The 16,363-nt window shown below is 48.7% G+C and overlaps 1 protein-coding gene across 1 annotated transcript in view; it reads right to left on the reverse strand.

The window, feature by feature from the left end:
• LOC138581962 (coagulation factor XI-like) overlaps positions 1-16,363 on the reverse strand; it is a 349,622-nt gene that overhangs the window by 281,103 nt on the left and 52,156 nt on the right. The window lies entirely within an intron of this gene.

Genomic DNA, 16,363 nt, shown 5'->3' on the forward strand with positions numbered 1-16,363 from the left:
CTCTTGTCTGATGATAAGACCTACCCCGAGAGGAAGCCACCCTGCCCCTCTAACTCGGGGCAAAGGGGGCCCCCGAACCGGGGTAGACCGGTGTAGGGGAAAAAGCCGAGCAGGCACAAAAAAACCCTTGTTGCAGGTCTTGTAGTAGAGCTTGGCAGGACCACTGGGCAGGGCAAAGGCAGGAGGACCTACTTCAGAAAGCAGAGAGGCTAAGCAAAGAGGAGAGCCAGCAGGAAACCGGGCACAGAGAGAGTGCACGGGGAAAAAACACACGCTAGCCAAGACGAGGGAGAGGAAGATCGAGAAGGACGTGGGAGGCAATGAGGAGTGGAAGGAGAAGGCATGAGAAGGGAAGAGAAGCAAAGGGAGAGAACAGTGGCAGCAGCCACGGAACGGAAAACTGCAGCGTACCAACCCGGAGCCTGACGCGAAGGTTGCAACGCGCGGGCTTCCGGGTTGGATGACGTTAAATGGGCTCCGCAGAGGAGGGGCGGAAGACTAGACCGCTACATGCGGACGCCGGCAGCGTGACGGCCGAATCAATGGCCGCCCCATCGCCAGCGTCTCCACAGCCGCCAACGGCGGCCGAGCGTGACAGTATGCCCCCCTCCAGAGCCGATCCCCCCGGGCTTACCCAGATGAGCCCGGTGAAAACTCCTGACTAGTCTGGGTGCATGAATATAGGAATTAGGCTCCCAGGAGTCCTCGGAACTGGGGTAGTTCTTCCAGGAAACCAGGTATTCCAACTGGCCCCTGCGATATCTGGAATCACGGATGGCCGATACTTCGTATTCTTCGGGCAGGGATTTGGCATAACTAGACAGCCCTGTAGCCTTCTTAACTGAAATGTGGGGATCAACAGGACGGAGGAGGGAGGAGTGAAAGACCGGGTGTACCCGGTGCATGGACTTGGGAAGCTGTAATTTATAAGCAACTGGATTGATCTTCTTGATGATCTTATAAGGCCCTACAAATCGGGGGGTTAATTTGGTCGAATGCACCCATCTAGGCAAGAATCTGGTTGATAACCAAACCCGATCACCCTCCTTCCAATCAGGGCAGGGCAAGCGAGCCCTATCAGAAAAAACCTTATACTTGTGCCTAGCGGCCGCCAAACTCAGTTGAGCGGTAGAGTGTGCGGCCGTTACATGATCCAAGGTAGATTCAATAGTGGGTATATTAGAGGGTGAGGAAAAAACAGGAAGTTTACTACGAGGGTGAAACCCATAAGAACAGAAAAAAGGGCTAAGACCCGTCGCCGAATGTACTGCGTTATTGTATGCGAATTCTGCTGTGGGCAGAAGGCTAACCCAATTGTCCTGATTCTTGTTGATGTAACACCTAAGGTATTGCTCGAGGGAGGCGTTAAGTCGCTCCGTCTGACCATTGGTCTGGGGGTGGAAGCCAGATGATAAAGCCCTTTCTATCCCTAGTCGGTGGCATAGGGCTCCCCAAAATCGAGATGTATATTGACTACCTCTGTCAGAGATGATTTTATCGGGAAGACCATGGAGTCTGAATATGTCCCGAAGAAAAACTTCCGCCATCTGAGCGGCAGACGGTATTCCTTGTAGTGCAGAAAAATGCGCCAGTTTAGTAAACGTGTCTATGGTAACCATGAGACAGGTCGAACCCTGGGATAAGGGCAGGTCTACAATGAAGTCTGTAGAAATCTGAGACCACGGTCTGTCGGGTAATTCTGGTTGCGTCAATAACCCATATGGTTTGCGGGTTGTATTCTTATTCCGTGCGCAAACCATACATGTTCTACAGTGATGTCTCACATCCTGGGAGAGCGATGGCCAAAAGAATGAGCGAGAGATCAATTCTGTAGTTCCTTTAACTCCTCTATGTCCAGCGGTCACATGGTTATGGCCCCAGACCAGGACCTTCCGCTGTAGGGTTTTGGAGGGAACATACAAACGCTGTCCCACAAGCAAAAGTCCTTCCGACCAACGGATCTGTGGACGTAGATTCCCAGGTACTGAGGTGACCAAGTCCGGTCTGGTTACCATCTTGATTTCTTGCAGGAAGGAAGAAACTAATCCCACAATCCTGCTTCGGGGAAACAGAGGGTTACAGACTGGAGGTGTGAGGTACTCGGAAGACTGACTTCTGGATAAAGCATCGGCCAGACTATTCTGAGTGCCTGGTATGTACGTTATAGTGAAATCATACTGGCTAAAGAAATGTACCCAACGGGCCTGCCTTGAGTTGACACAATCCATACTTCTGAGTACCTTCAGGTTCTTATGGTCAGTACGTAATACGAAAGGATGGGTCCCGCCTTGTAGTAGGTGTCTCCATTCTTCACAAGCGACCTTGAGAGCCAAAAGTTCTTTTTCTATTACAGAGTAATTCCGTTGGCTTGTTGAAAGAGTTTTAGAAAGATAGGCTAACGGATGTTCCTTGCCATCCTTAAGTTGAAGGAGAACAGCTCCCAAGGCCTTGGCCGAGGCGTCGGCCTCAACTATGAAGGGCTGATCCTGATCCGGTTGAGACAGAATCGGCGCTGAGCAGAATCTTTTCTTCAGATCCATAAAGGCTTGGTTGGCCGATTCCGACCAAAGAAAGGGCTTGGCATCCTTCTTCAGTAGGGCGGTTATGCGAAGCACGATCTGTGCGAAGTGATTGATACATTTTCTATAGAAATTGGCTAACCCCAGAAACCGTTGGACGTCCTTTACGGATGCAGGAACTGGCCAGTCCAAGATGGCAGATACCTTCCTCGGATCCATAGAGATTCCTTTCTGAGAGAGGATGTATCCTAAGTATGGAATAGAGGGCTGGTAGAAGAGGCATTTCTCAAGCTTGACCAATAGCTGTTGCGACCGTAAACGCTGGAATACTGTCTGAAGATGACACACGTGTTCAGAGTTGGTCTTCGAGAACACCAAGATGTCATCCAAATAAACTATGACACTGCAATACAACAGATCGGAAAACAGGCGATCCATAAAGCGTTGGAATATGGCGGGTGCGTTTACTAGGCCGAACGGCATCACCCGATACTCAAAAAGGCCAAACGGGGTCCGAAAGGCAGTCTTCCATTCATCCCCATGTCTAATTCGTAGGAGATGATAAGCACTACGGAGGTCCAACTTAGAAAATATTGTGGAACCCTGGACTGCTTCCAGAATGTCTGCTATCAAGGGCATGGGGTAACGGTCTCGAACCGTGACCTTGTTCAGGCCACGATAATCAATACAGGGCCTTAGCTCCGAAGAATCCTTCTTAGGTATGAAGAAGAGAGAAGCACCGGCCGGGGATTTGGAAGGTCGAATAAGGCCATTAACTAAATGGGAATCCAAATATTTGCGAAGGGCCCTCTTTTCCATAAGAGACAAGGAGAACATGCGACTGAATGGCACCAGGGCATCAGGCAGCAACTCGATGGCACAGTCTTCCGGCCGATGTGGGGGTAGCTCCAAAACCGAGTTGTCTTTGAAGAGGTCCGAGAATTCGGTCAATTCCGGAGGGACCTTACAAATCTCGTTTACCCCTTCTTGTAGAGGAGTAAGGACCTGTACCGGCTCTTCTGAGGGATGGAGTCCACAATTGTGTTTACAAAATGAGGAAGTGAAGGCCAAAGTGTTCTGTGTCCAATCTATGAGCGGATTATGCATCCTCAACCAGGGGATTCCAAGAATTACTGGGAAATTCGCTGCTCGGATTAAGTCAAACTGTAGCTGTTCCGAATGGTGGAAGATGCAAACCGTCATGGTTTCTGTGGAGTGGGTGAAAGGACCCGACGAAAGCGGGGAACCATCGACTGCTTCAACCTTCTGGACTTCTTCCCTTTGTACAAGAGGGAGCCCTTGTTTGTGTGCCCACATAGTATCCATAAACACTCCTGCAGCGCCACAATCCAACAGGGCCATGGTGGTAAGGACCTCCGTCGAGGTAGTCAATTGGATGGGAACTGCCATGAGACGTGAGTCCAGCGTGGTTGGGTGAGGAGCCACCATCACTGTAAGATAGGGACTAATAGTCCGACCTCGGTCACTCGTCCCCTTTAGTTCCGAGGTCGTTCGTTTCCCGACCGTCTCGGCGGTACTTCCGGACAATTTCGAAGCAGGTGGGAATCCGAGCCACAGTACATACAAAGCCCCAATTCTCTACGGCGTCTTCTCTCTTCGGATGACAATGGAGTTCTGGCTGACCCGACTTGCATAGGTTCTTCCTTGTTGCTGGGGTGAGCTAGAGAAGGTAAGGAATGGGTACCTTGAGGAAGGGAGACAGGGGACTTATGCTTCTTTCTTTCTGCCTTGCGTTCACTCAAACGATACTCAATCTGGGTGACTATGGAGAACAAATCCGGCAGGGTTGTGGGACGAGCTATTCTTGCCAGTTCGTCTTTTATCTCCTCCTTCAGTCCACGACGGAATACAGTGTACTAGGCCTGTTCTGGCCATCCTGCGGTGGAAGCCAAGCGCTTAAAGGTGGATATATACATCAACAGGTCACTGGAACCCTGTTGAACGTCCAATAGCTCTTCTGCTGCCACATGAGTAATCTCAGCTTGTTCAAAAGTCTGGCGCAATAAGGTCACAAAACCACCGTAATTATTAATCACAGGATCGTTGTTTGACACCAAGGGAGTGACCCATGCTAATGCGTTCCCTGTCATGTTGGATACCATAAACCCCACCTTGGTGTGATCAGTTGAAAACAAACTTGGTCTGAACGTGAAATACATAGAACATGCTTCCAGAAATTCTTTGAGGCGCTTTGGGGTCCCGTCAAACTTGCCAGTAGACAAAGCCATGGGAGGCAAATCGTGATCCCTGGGTTCTCGAGAAGTGATCAACTGTCTCAATGCTAGATTGTCAGCCTTAACGTTCTGTAATTCGACGTTCAAGGCCTGGACTGCGGCCACTAACTCTTTTACTTGTTCGGGGGTGGCCATAGTTGCTTCCTGGCGTTGCAATCTGTCAGATAAACTCCTACTTTCTCCCAACTTCACCCCTGTTCCCCGTCTTTCTTTAATTCCTTCCTGCTCACCTGGGGGTATCTCTTCCGGTTCTGCTCTAAATCTCCTTCTCCAGACCGCTTGCTCTCTTGTCTGATGATAAGACCTACCCCGAGAGGAAGCCACCCTGCCCCTCTAACTCGGGGCAAAGGGGGCCCCGAACCGGGGTAGACCGGTGTAGGGGAAAAAGCCGAGCAGGCACAAAAAAACCCTTGTTGCAGGTCTTGTAGTAGAGCTTGGAAGGACCACTGGGCAGGGCAAAGGCAGGAGGACCTACTTCAGAAAGCAGAGCGGCTAAGCAAAGAGGAGAGCCAGCAGGAAACCGGGCACAGAGAGAGTGCACGGGGAAAAAACACACGCTAGCCAAGACGAGGGAGAGGAAGATCGAGAAGGACGTGGGAGGCAATGAGGAGTGGAAGGAGAAGGCATGAGAAGGGAAGAGAAGCAAAGGGAGAGAACGGTGGCAGCAGCCACGGAACGGAAAACTGCAGCGTACCAACCCGGAGCCTGACGCGAAGGTTGCAACGCGCGGGCTTCCGGGTTGGATGACGTTAAATGGGCTCCGCAGAGGAGGGGCGGAAGACTAGACCGCTACATGCGGACGCCGGCAGCGTGACGGCCGAATCAATGGCCGCCCCATCGTCAGCGTCTCCACAGCCGCCAACGGCGGCCGAGCGTGACAGCTTATTTGACTGTTTTTTTGGCCCTTACAAGATGGCCGCCATGGTTTTCTTTGTTGTGTAGGCAGGCTCTGCTGAACCACCTCTCCCTGTGCAGCACTCCAATTGGTTGCTGAGTGTTTTCTTGCATCCAATCAGGGACCGGCAGGCTTTAGCCGGCCCTCTCAGCAAAGGCCCACTTCTAATGCCCCTGTCTGCTCCCTGTCCGCTTCCAGAACACTAATTGGGGTCCTCCCTGCACCATAACCACAATGATGCTGCCACCTCATTCCCCTCTAACAAATCTGGACTGCCTTGACTTTGCCTCCTCCAGAACTATGGGTTAGTTCCCTCCTTATGGACTCACTCCTACCACCTTTGACTATCACTGTTCTTTCTGCTTGTTACTCCCATGTTGTCATCCTGAAGCGCAGTGCTTCCTAAAACCCTTTGCTAACATCTGAATCCAAGATTGAAAAGTCAAATCTTGCTGTTGTTGCTTTGTGCTAGAAAGCCAAATCTTGCTGTTTTTGCTTTGTGCTAGAAAGTCAAATCTTTCTACCATTGCAAAATTCTCTGTATTTTGCTTCCATACTGATGCTTTTCTTTGACCTACCTGCCCAGTGACCTCATCAGTCTCTTTTCTCCCACACCTACCTGCCTTAGCCCCCTGCCCCCAGTTTCCCCATCCTCTCCTCACTTCCAACCCATGGCACTTTCTGTTTCCCCTATCTTTTCCAACTGCTTCTCCATTGACTATCCTTCCCTCTCACTAAGTCTGGTAGGAAGAAGTTCAGAAAGGATATCTTGGCCTCTAACCCTGGTCTTTCTATCGCCAACACCTACTCCAATGCTTCCTCCAGACAGACCCTCACCGACATCCTCTTTGTCATTCCTTCGCCAAATCTATGGACTCCTCATAAAATCTCTGTGCTCTCTGTGGGATGTTTGAACCCAATCACCCAAGCCCTACAACATTGCTGGCAGCAGAAACATCATAATGGCCGCGGGAAAAATTGCGCAGTAAAAACCTGAAAAATAGGCTGCCACCCACTTTTGCCATGTCAGTGAACACAGTAGATCACTGCCTAGAACCACTGTGGGGATACCCACACAGTAGCCTGAAACAAATACTAATTACCAAAAGCAACCCAGAGCTGTTTGTGAATTCATTTTCTTGATCATCAAAATTGCTAAAATCATGGCTCACAAAACCACCAAAAGGATACAACTTCTTGTTGGGTGTTCTACATTACTCCACTGCAAGAATCCACATCCATACAATATCAGCGAGAATCCTATGCTACCAAGCTAAATCTCCTTGGTAAAGATATTGATTCAAGACAGCTGTCAAAAATGGGTGCAATACCGGTGCTTGCCACTGACCGGTGCTGGTGATCTAAATTCTGACAGGAGACCTGTATTTCAGGAGCTAAACAGTAACCTGAGTTAGCTGAGACTTCAAAGGCTGGCTGTCCCCGGGAAGCCTTCACACTTAGTCTTCTCAGCAACAGCACAGGAAATCACATGGTCCTGTTGATTAAGAGGGAGGGGATTTTCCCTGCAGGCTGGAGAAAGGAACAATAGACTCTTCCAATTGAATAGAATATGCTGATTTGGGTGTGCCTGAACAACACTGCTCTGGGGGAAGGCAAGACATGTGACCATACTGACTCACCAAGTTTCTAGGGGCGGAGACAAACGACTGTGGATTCAGAGAGTCCAGCAAATATATGTTTTATGAGAATACTGATAACTAATTATACCGAGTGGACAAAAAGGTACAATTTGGAGATTATTAATATGAAAAATTCACTCACAGTTTGAGACGAAGCAGGGATGCTGTAGGATGCTCTGATACCAAACCCCATAATTATTAATATTGTAGACACTGGGTTTATATTAGAAAAATGAAAACATACAGTAATATGCGCAGAGAGGGTGTGTACCTCTGTGTAAGGTTTGGTGCGAAACCAATATTGCAAAACCCATGAAAATCGCGAATAAGTTGTCATTTTTGAACTCAAGCTCTTAGAAAGAGCAGGGTTGAACAGAGACCTGTCTTAATTAATTAATTCTTGCTTTCCACTGCTGAAATTCGTTTTCACTCTGATAATCATTCATGAATCATGGCTAGTGTTAACCTGAACTAATTCAAAGTAGCTGTCACCTACCCTGAAACTCCTATAGGGAATTAAAATCATTTTTAGCATATTTTTCACTTCATTGCAGTCACATTTGAAAGTATTTGGCCTGTGTTTTAAAATCATCCCTGTTTCTCTAAGCTTGCTGGAGGGAACTGGAACTGAACTGCTTTTGATTGTATTCCTGAAAACCTGTGTGCCCTCCTTTCCATCTCTCCATAATGCATAGGGGGGGAGTGAGTAGTCACAGGGGAAAAAGTGATTATATCATCTTCTGATTGAATTCATATCAAGTTTATTTCTGTGTTGCATTCTTTACCACTATTGCATTTCCTTGAACCATAAAAGTATTCTCTGCTACCTTATCCTTTCTATACCAACTCCTCACTGATTGAAGGGAGTGTGCTCTTGTAATATTTCCCATTGTTGATCACTATTATATTCATAAGTGTGCTATAAAATATTAATTTATTCATAAAAGTGTGATATATATATATATATATATATATATTGTTTAATTTTTCCAATAAACCTTTTAATTTGCAAAACAAACCTACTTCTTGGCTCAGTGAGGTCAGGGGGATTCCAAGGGAGGAGCGTGATATAAGGGTTCATCATCCAGATTTAAGAACTTGAAATAAAATCTATAAATAAGGGCTTTCATCGGGCATCCCAGACTAGGCACTGACTTAGTTGGATTGCTGGATTGAAGTCACTTACAGAGTGGTGGCTCGTAACGGGACGTCTGGATTAGAGCTACCACTTGTGCAGTTTAATACATTGTGCTAACTGACAGGATACATAAATCCTGTTGCATCACCACGCTGTGTTATTCTGTAAAAGCACCCCTCAAAGAAGGACACTCTCAGGAAACGGTCTGTTTTGCAAGATAAAATACAAACTTCTGTAAGTCAGGAAGGAAATCAATTTCCAGAATGACGACATTGGTATATATTAAAATAGCCAGAGAGCACCTCTTACATAAGCTATTTGTGAGAGGCGAATGGACTCAGAAGGACCAAAATATGTGGTTGCAGGCAATCACACAACAGGTCACTGCAACTGAGTTAGATAACTGGAAAGAACAGGGTCCCTTACATGTGGCCCTGAGTGAACTATACATGGCCCCTAAAGCCAAGGATAAGCACGAAAAGATTGTCAGGATAGCGGCATATTTATATTTATATATGGGAGCCATACAGGACAAATGTGCTGAAGGCCAAGATCTGACAAGTAGGCAACTGATAGCATTAGAGAAGGCCCAATCTGACCTGGACTCTTCTGAGCAGAGGCTGCACAGGAGCCAGGAGTCAGAAAATGATAGTAGACAGTATATCATTAAAATAAAAGAGGATATGGTTATCCTGCAACAGGAAAAGGCAGAGCAGGATACCAGAATTCTGGCCTTGCAGAAGGAGCATCAAGAAGGTTTGGACTCCCTACTGCAGAGCCAGAAAAAACTGGAGCAACAGATAGCCACCCTGCAAAGCCAATTGGACAGAGAAAAAGAGGAGATCAATAAATTGATTTTGAAAGACCTGGATACCCAGGCAGAGTTTGATGAAGAGCGCCAGAAAGCTGGTGCACTTCAAATACAGAGGGACGACCTGGCGGCACAGATGCAGGCTCTTACTCAGGAAAGGGACACCTTAGGCCAGGAAGTCTGCCACTTAAAAGGGAAAATGGAAGAAAATCACCTGGCCCTCCAGGGACTTGGTGACCTCCAAAAAGAGCATTAGAACTTGTTAGAGCACACCAGGAGGGTGGAAGATGCTCTGGCAAGAAAGGAGCAGGCCAGTAGGGATGGGACTCAGGGGGTAACCCTCCTGCAGCAAATACTGTCCCAGTACTCCAAGACTAACCAGGAAGCACAGAGAGAGAATGAGGCACTCTGTCAGCACAATGATAGGCTCCAGCAACAGGTATCCATGCAGGAGAGACTGATAGAGTCTAGTAAGGCTTTGATTGAGGAACTGAAAACACAGGCTCTGGCTGGGCAATAGGGAGCAGGGGCTGATAGAGATGAGGATCGCTGGGAAAGGGAAACACCTGAGCATAACCTCAGGAGCCCTAGTACCAGAGGCCTCCATCTCTCCCAGTCCCTGGATTCTGACACCCCCATGTCCCCTGGCGCACATGAGCCCAGGTCCACGGGGATGGCAGATTACTATCCAGTCAGAAGTATGGGGCTCATAGGCCAGTACCTCCCAGGAATGGATGGGCGGGCCTCCAGGTATGGGCACCCAAGTACAGTGCAATTTAATGGGGAACCCCAGGAGAGTAGGCCCTCTAAGGGCATTCTGAAAACCTCTGGCCAGTTAGGTCAGTGGGGGGGATACCCATCTAATCCGGGCAGCAGGAGGAATCTGAAGATTCCTCTCCGCATCCCAGGACACACGAGACTAGATCCCCACATTCTGCCAGCCATTCCCAGGCTCGCAGAATCCGGGAAAACCTGGAAGATCAGACGGGCACCTCTGGGAGCAGTGCTTCTGAGTCAGAGGAAGAATGGACCAGGGTTACCCGAACCAAGAAGGCCAATAAGGCAAAAAAGGGCCTTGCTTAAGGACCCCTTAAAACAGATCAAAGCAATAAGGAGCGTCAGCACTCCTTATCATAAGAACTCCAAGTATTCTGTTTGGGAACACTTGGAGCTCTTTGAGCAAATGATGGATACTTTCCATTTGAAAAACAGCAGTAGCTGAATTCAGTATGTAAAATGGACATTCTCCCCAGAATACTCCAGTTTCTTTGCGGGGCTGGAGGACCAGAATCATTCAAGATGGTCCACATATAGGGTGGCCATCTTGAAACACTTTTCTGTTCAACGAAATCCCCAAGAGGCTCGCAAGGCAGCCTACAATTTGCAATGTGGGGAGGATCAGGCCCCACAAGAATTTGTGCAGGAGTTGAAGCGTGCTTTTGGGCAGACTACCAAAAGGGTGCGCACAGACAGTAAAGAGTTTGTAAATACGTTTTTCCATGCCTTGCCTAAATGCATCATGACCCAGCTAGTGAGAGATTTTCATGAGAAAAGGTCACTAGACTGGGTCATTGAACAGGCCACCTGAATCTATGAGGTGCAGAAGCCCATAGAAAATAAAAGTAATGCTCAGAAAAACCCCAAACCGACCAGCACCCCTGCTGCTGCTAAGGTGGCAGAGGTAAAAGTTGCCCCCATTTCGGATTTGGAGATGGGGGGGCCTAAAAACTTGCCTGCACAGAATAATTCCAAACCTAGAAGGCCCTCGGGTCAGTCACAGACAGGGAGTCAACGAGGTAGTCCCACAAACGGGGTCCCTCACTCCCCTGACTATGTAAATCCCCGCTACAAGGGAAACCGACCCATCCTGGGTTATGTGTGGACTCCTCCAGCCCAAGGGGGGGATCCGGCCAAGCACCAAACCCAGGGAACTTCCCTCCTAACTTCCAACAGGAGGGCAGAAATTCAGAAAATTCTGGCCAGAACTTTTTTCCCAGGTATTCACCCAATTTCCAACCCCAAAATCATCCATCCTTCTTTCCCAACTTCCCTGAGCCCAGACCACCTAATCCAAGAGAGGGGAGGCCAAGGTTGGAGGGGTACCCAAATCTTCCCAACCCAGGGTGCTACCAGAGAAGGGATAGCTACCCTTCCCGATATCAGCCCAGGGGAGAAAACAGAACCCCCTATCAGCCTGAGCGGGTTTCACAGTTAGAGCGCCAGGTCCAAAATATGGCACAGGATCTGGGTCACATGCTGAGGGCTCAGCAGAACCCCCAGATGAGCATGCCGGTGCAGAATGCCCCAAACTCTGGGCCTGGTGCTCCAGAACAATGACGGGGGCAGCACCCCGATAACCCACTGGTTCCCAGGGAGGCGGCACAAGGAGAAGGGGGGTGTAAAGCCTCGGAGAAAGCTTCCTTCCCCACTTGTGAACAGCCCCTGTAAACCCAGGAACCGGAAACAAAATCTCCTACCCCTGAAAGTCTGCCGCGCAAGGAGCATAGAGGAGGTGTGAGAAACAAAGGACCCAAGCAGACCCATTTTGTGGAGGAGGTACAGATCTTCCAATTTGAGGGAGAGGGATCCTCAGAGGATCCTGAGAAAAGGATCTTCTCCTTCAGAGATGGGGGAACTCCTCCCGAAGAAAAATGGGTCCCAAGAGATTCACAGACAGACTGGGTAGATGTGGGGACTGAGCTAGCGCCACCCATCCTCTCATCCCAGAACCAACAGCATCAAAATCCCCTGGTTCAAACCCATTCTGGTGACTGCCTCCAAAAAAGGGGGCGGGGGTGGCCCAGAACCGGAACCAGGGGAACCCAAAGCTTTTCCCATTTCTAGTTGCCAACCTTTTCTTTCAGATTCCCAAGACTCTCCACAGAATTCTGCCCAAATCTCTTCTCTTTGCATGTCCAAAACCAGAAAATTGGCTCACCAGTTGTCCAAAAATGTGCATTATCTGTGCCCCCTTGAGGAGAAGGAGGGAAGATACTATGCTCGGTACAGGTACAGGGGCAGGGTACAATTTTGGCACTGGTGGACACTGGATCCCAAGCTACCCTTCTGCCCAGAAAGGCCTTTGATGAACTAAATTCAGGGAGGGGGGAGAATTACCAAATTCCTCTCACCTCTCTTCCTGGACAACTTCAGAACTTTGACGGGAAGGAAATTCCCGTCGAGGGGACTGCGGACTTGGACATTAAAATTGTGCGACACAAGGTGAAACACTCGGTCATAGTAGTGACTCCAGAGGACACCCCTTGTTTACTAGGGAATGACCTCCTGAGAAGGTTGTCACCCCTAATAGATTGTGTAAACAAGGTCCTCTGGACCCAAACTAGCCGACCAATAAAATTAAAACAGAGTGTTAACCATGTTAGTTTAAACAGCACATGCCACATGGATGAACAAAAATCTGACCAAGTCGAATGTCACTTCCAGAACAACCAAACTCCAAACGTGACAGTAATAGCAGTAGGAAAACAGACTGGTGATGGGGGGGTCCTCTCTATTTCTGAAAATGAACCTTCCTTCCAGTTTAAGGTGGTATTCCACACTGGAAGGAACATCTGAAATTCTTTACCAATCCACAATCAGATACTCCCACTCCAATAGTCCAGAAAGAGTTGAAATCAGCTCAGAGCCTGGCTGATATTCAACAAATTGGAGAGCAGTTGTTCATCCCTGTTCAGCTAAATGATGGGAAGGACTCTGTTCTCTCCTGAGTGTGTGTGAACAATGGTAAGAGCTTCATCAGCGAAGCCATGTTTCGCCAACTCCCAAAAGATCCAGCCATTCCCACATTCAAACTGATAGACAAATGGGAAATGGATCTGGAAACACCCAATTCCAAACATCTCCTGCCAAGCAGGTGTATGCTCCAAATCTCCATTGGCAACAAGAGCTTAGTCCATAATTGTTGGGTCGTGCGAGACGTCACTTCCGCCTTTTACTTAGGCAGTGACATTCTCAATCACTTTGCCATTTGATTGGACCTAATAAACTTTAAAGCTTGGTCCTGATTAGCGGATAATCCCATGGGCTTTGATGATCCAGAGGAAGCATTTAGGTCAGCTCAATTGCTACCTTATGCAGTGGAAATTCAGATGAAAGAGGAAGTCACCATCCCAGAAAGGACCCGACAATTCTCCCTGGAAGTGAAAGTTAAAAGAGGACAAAAATTGAAAAACCCTGATGCTTACATTCATCTAAATGCTCGTCTCCGGCAGAAAGGGTTGGGGGTAAAACCAACACCATTAGTCAATATAGAACATGGCACCATTCCAATAGAGGTGGATAACAGCGACTTAAAGAGTATCACTCTAGCCGCAGGCACCATTATTGGAATGGCAGTTGATGACCGACATTTTTCAATTGATCTAGGAAATGAACTGTTAGGACCAATCCCCAAGGACTGTTTTTATAGTGACAGTGATGACCATACAACACCAGACAGGATCTTTACCCGGTATGGGGGGAACTTCCTGGTGTACACTTCCTGCCCTTATGGAAAGGAAGATGTGGCTTGTGACTTCAGAATGGGGAAGAGGTGATTTTCCAGGTCTATGAGGGCTGCCTTTCCCACCTGAAGCCACCAGTCCAAATCAGCACTCTGACCAGGGACTTCTCCACCCAGTTGGAGGAGGCTGCTGAGATAGCGAAACCAGAAGTCTTTCCAGGCTTCAGGCAGATGGTTGAAGAGAGAGTCAACCTAGCTGATGCCTGTGTGACTCTGAAGCAGAAGCAAAAGTTGAAACAAGTTTTCTTGGTTTTACAAGATATCTTTACGGTGGACTCATATGATTGTGGTCGCACCGACATCCACACAACAATTCCCACAGACCCTGGCATGACTCCAGTGTTTGTGAAGCAATATCGCTTGCCTCTCGCATCCATGGAGTCCCTTATTGAAATAATTAAGAACCTCGAGTCCCGGGGGATAATCCGTCCAGTATACAGCACCTTCAATAATCCGGTGCTGGGAATATTGAAACCAAACGGCCAGTGGAGACTCTGCGCCGACCTTAGGGAGTTCAACAAACGGGTCCATACTATCTGATGGTGTCATGATGCCTACCCCCGGGAACCCAGACCAAGTCCAGCAACCCCGGAAGCAGACATCAAGTTATCCAAAGCAAGCCCAACAATCCCTGCTAGGGGCTATTTGGGTCCCGTCCTGGTGCATATGGCACCAGGCTCATATGGAGAGTCAGTCCTGGCGCCATAGGCGCCAGGCTCATGGATTAAAACTTAACTGATGCAGACCATGCTGCAAACTTACCTGATGCAGACCATGCTGCAAGAGCTCCAAGCCAAAAGAGGCTTGGAAGGGACTACTTTACTTAGGGACTATTTTTTCACTTGGGCGGTGTCACACCTCGGCTCCGTTCCACACTACGACACCGTGCTTCATACTTACCTCAGGGCCGGCTGCGGAAAAGGACATCTGACAAAACTATTGCGCTGCGCCGTTCTCTTCGGCATTCTGCAGCGCCATTCCTGATGAAGTGGAAAATGCCCTGGAGGCTAACGACTACTGCACGAACCAGACGGTTCCGAACTACGATCCCCATGAAAACCTAAGGGAATTCGTAGTCCTTAACATCACGTGGTCTCCACTCACTTGGCTCCACCTCCTCATTGATTTAAGCGGCTGCAGCCCGGAGGACGCTGCTTCTGTTTGAAAGTTACAACCGGCGCTTAAGTTCCTTCTTATCGCCCTGTTTCTGAAGCTCCTCCTTACTGTTTCTATTCTGCTCAGCGGATTCCTGTTCCTTCTCCTTCATTCCGTGCTCAGGTAACGAACCCTCTTTTGAACTAAGGACTGCCTGTCTGCCTGCTGATTCTGTTACCTTCCTGCTCGCCCGTGTACCGACTTGTGGATTGTTAAGGACTGTCTGCCTGCTGATTCTGTTACCTTCCTGCTCGCCCGTGTACCGAACCTTTCCATTTGGCTCAACTGTTCAAGGACATTGGTTGTTTCGGATTCCGCCCTTTAAGTGCACTTTGGGGACGCCTTGCAGTTGTGTACCTACCCGGATCTAGTGCGTCCCTCGTTCCGCCCGGGACTAGTTACCCAACTAACATTCCCCGTTTATTATTTTGCACTGTCGTTGTGTTCTGAATCCTGGAGTAAAGGGAACTGTGGCTTCCTAGGGGATTACCAGAGCATTGTGGTATCAGGCTCCAAGGACTGGGTTGTTCAGGTACTATTCTGTCCTATCTCCATCTATTGATAGTTGCTCTTATTCCAAGTGATTAATCGTGTGTTGTTTCTTGCAGCTGGGTCCGTGGCGGCGTGTTTTCTCCCCGCTCTTTCGGGTGATCGGTCCCTCTGTCTGGCATACATATCAGCAGTGGGTCATATCATCAGAAAGGTCATTTTTTCCCTCATAGAGAGGAGGCTCGGGTGGAGGCTCCAACCCGAGCTCTTCAATCAACGCACAGTCTCGCTGGTTTGGCCTCCTATCTTGTCCACTCCCGTTCGGTGAGTAACAAAAACAGAAGCCATGGAAGAGACGGACCCTTTGGCTGCTCTGGTCCGTTTGGTATCCGACTTACGGTCGGACATGACGGCAGCATATGATGCCTTGCACCATCGAATTGATGGTTTGCAACATTTCCCGCCTCCCCACACACTGGGGGTAGACACATCTGGTGCCACTGCTTCTGGTTCCGGTGTCTCTCCGGCATCCACGTCGGGATTTACAGCAGCCCCTGTTCTCATGGCTGCACAGTTTCCATTGGCCCCGCCGGAACGCTTCACTGGCGATCCAAAGCTTAATCGGACATTCATCAATCAATGCAAACTGCACTTCCTTTGCCGCCCCACAGCCTTTCCCAATTCGACCACAAAGGCGGCGTTTGTCCTCTCACATCTAGGAGGGACGGCTGCAGCCTGGGCCAATCCGTTACTCGAAGCAAATAGCTTTGTATTGTATGACTGTGATGCTCTCATCACCGCCATGAACAGGGTTTTTGATACCCATTATAAATCCCAAGCTACAGACCTAGAGTTCCTGAACTTACGTCAGGGTACTTCTTCTCTGTTCACTTATCTTACCAGGTTCAATCAACTCGCTGCTGAGACTGACTGGCCCGA

The sequence above is a fragment of the Ambystoma mexicanum genome, chromosome 3q (assembly GCF_040938575.1).
Source record: "Ambystoma mexicanum isolate Mex_15411 chromosome 3q, UKY_AmexF1_1, whole genome shotgun sequence".
In the NCBI taxonomy this organism is placed as follows: domain Eukaryota; kingdom Metazoa; phylum Chordata; class Amphibia; order Caudata; family Ambystomatidae; genus Ambystoma; species Ambystoma mexicanum.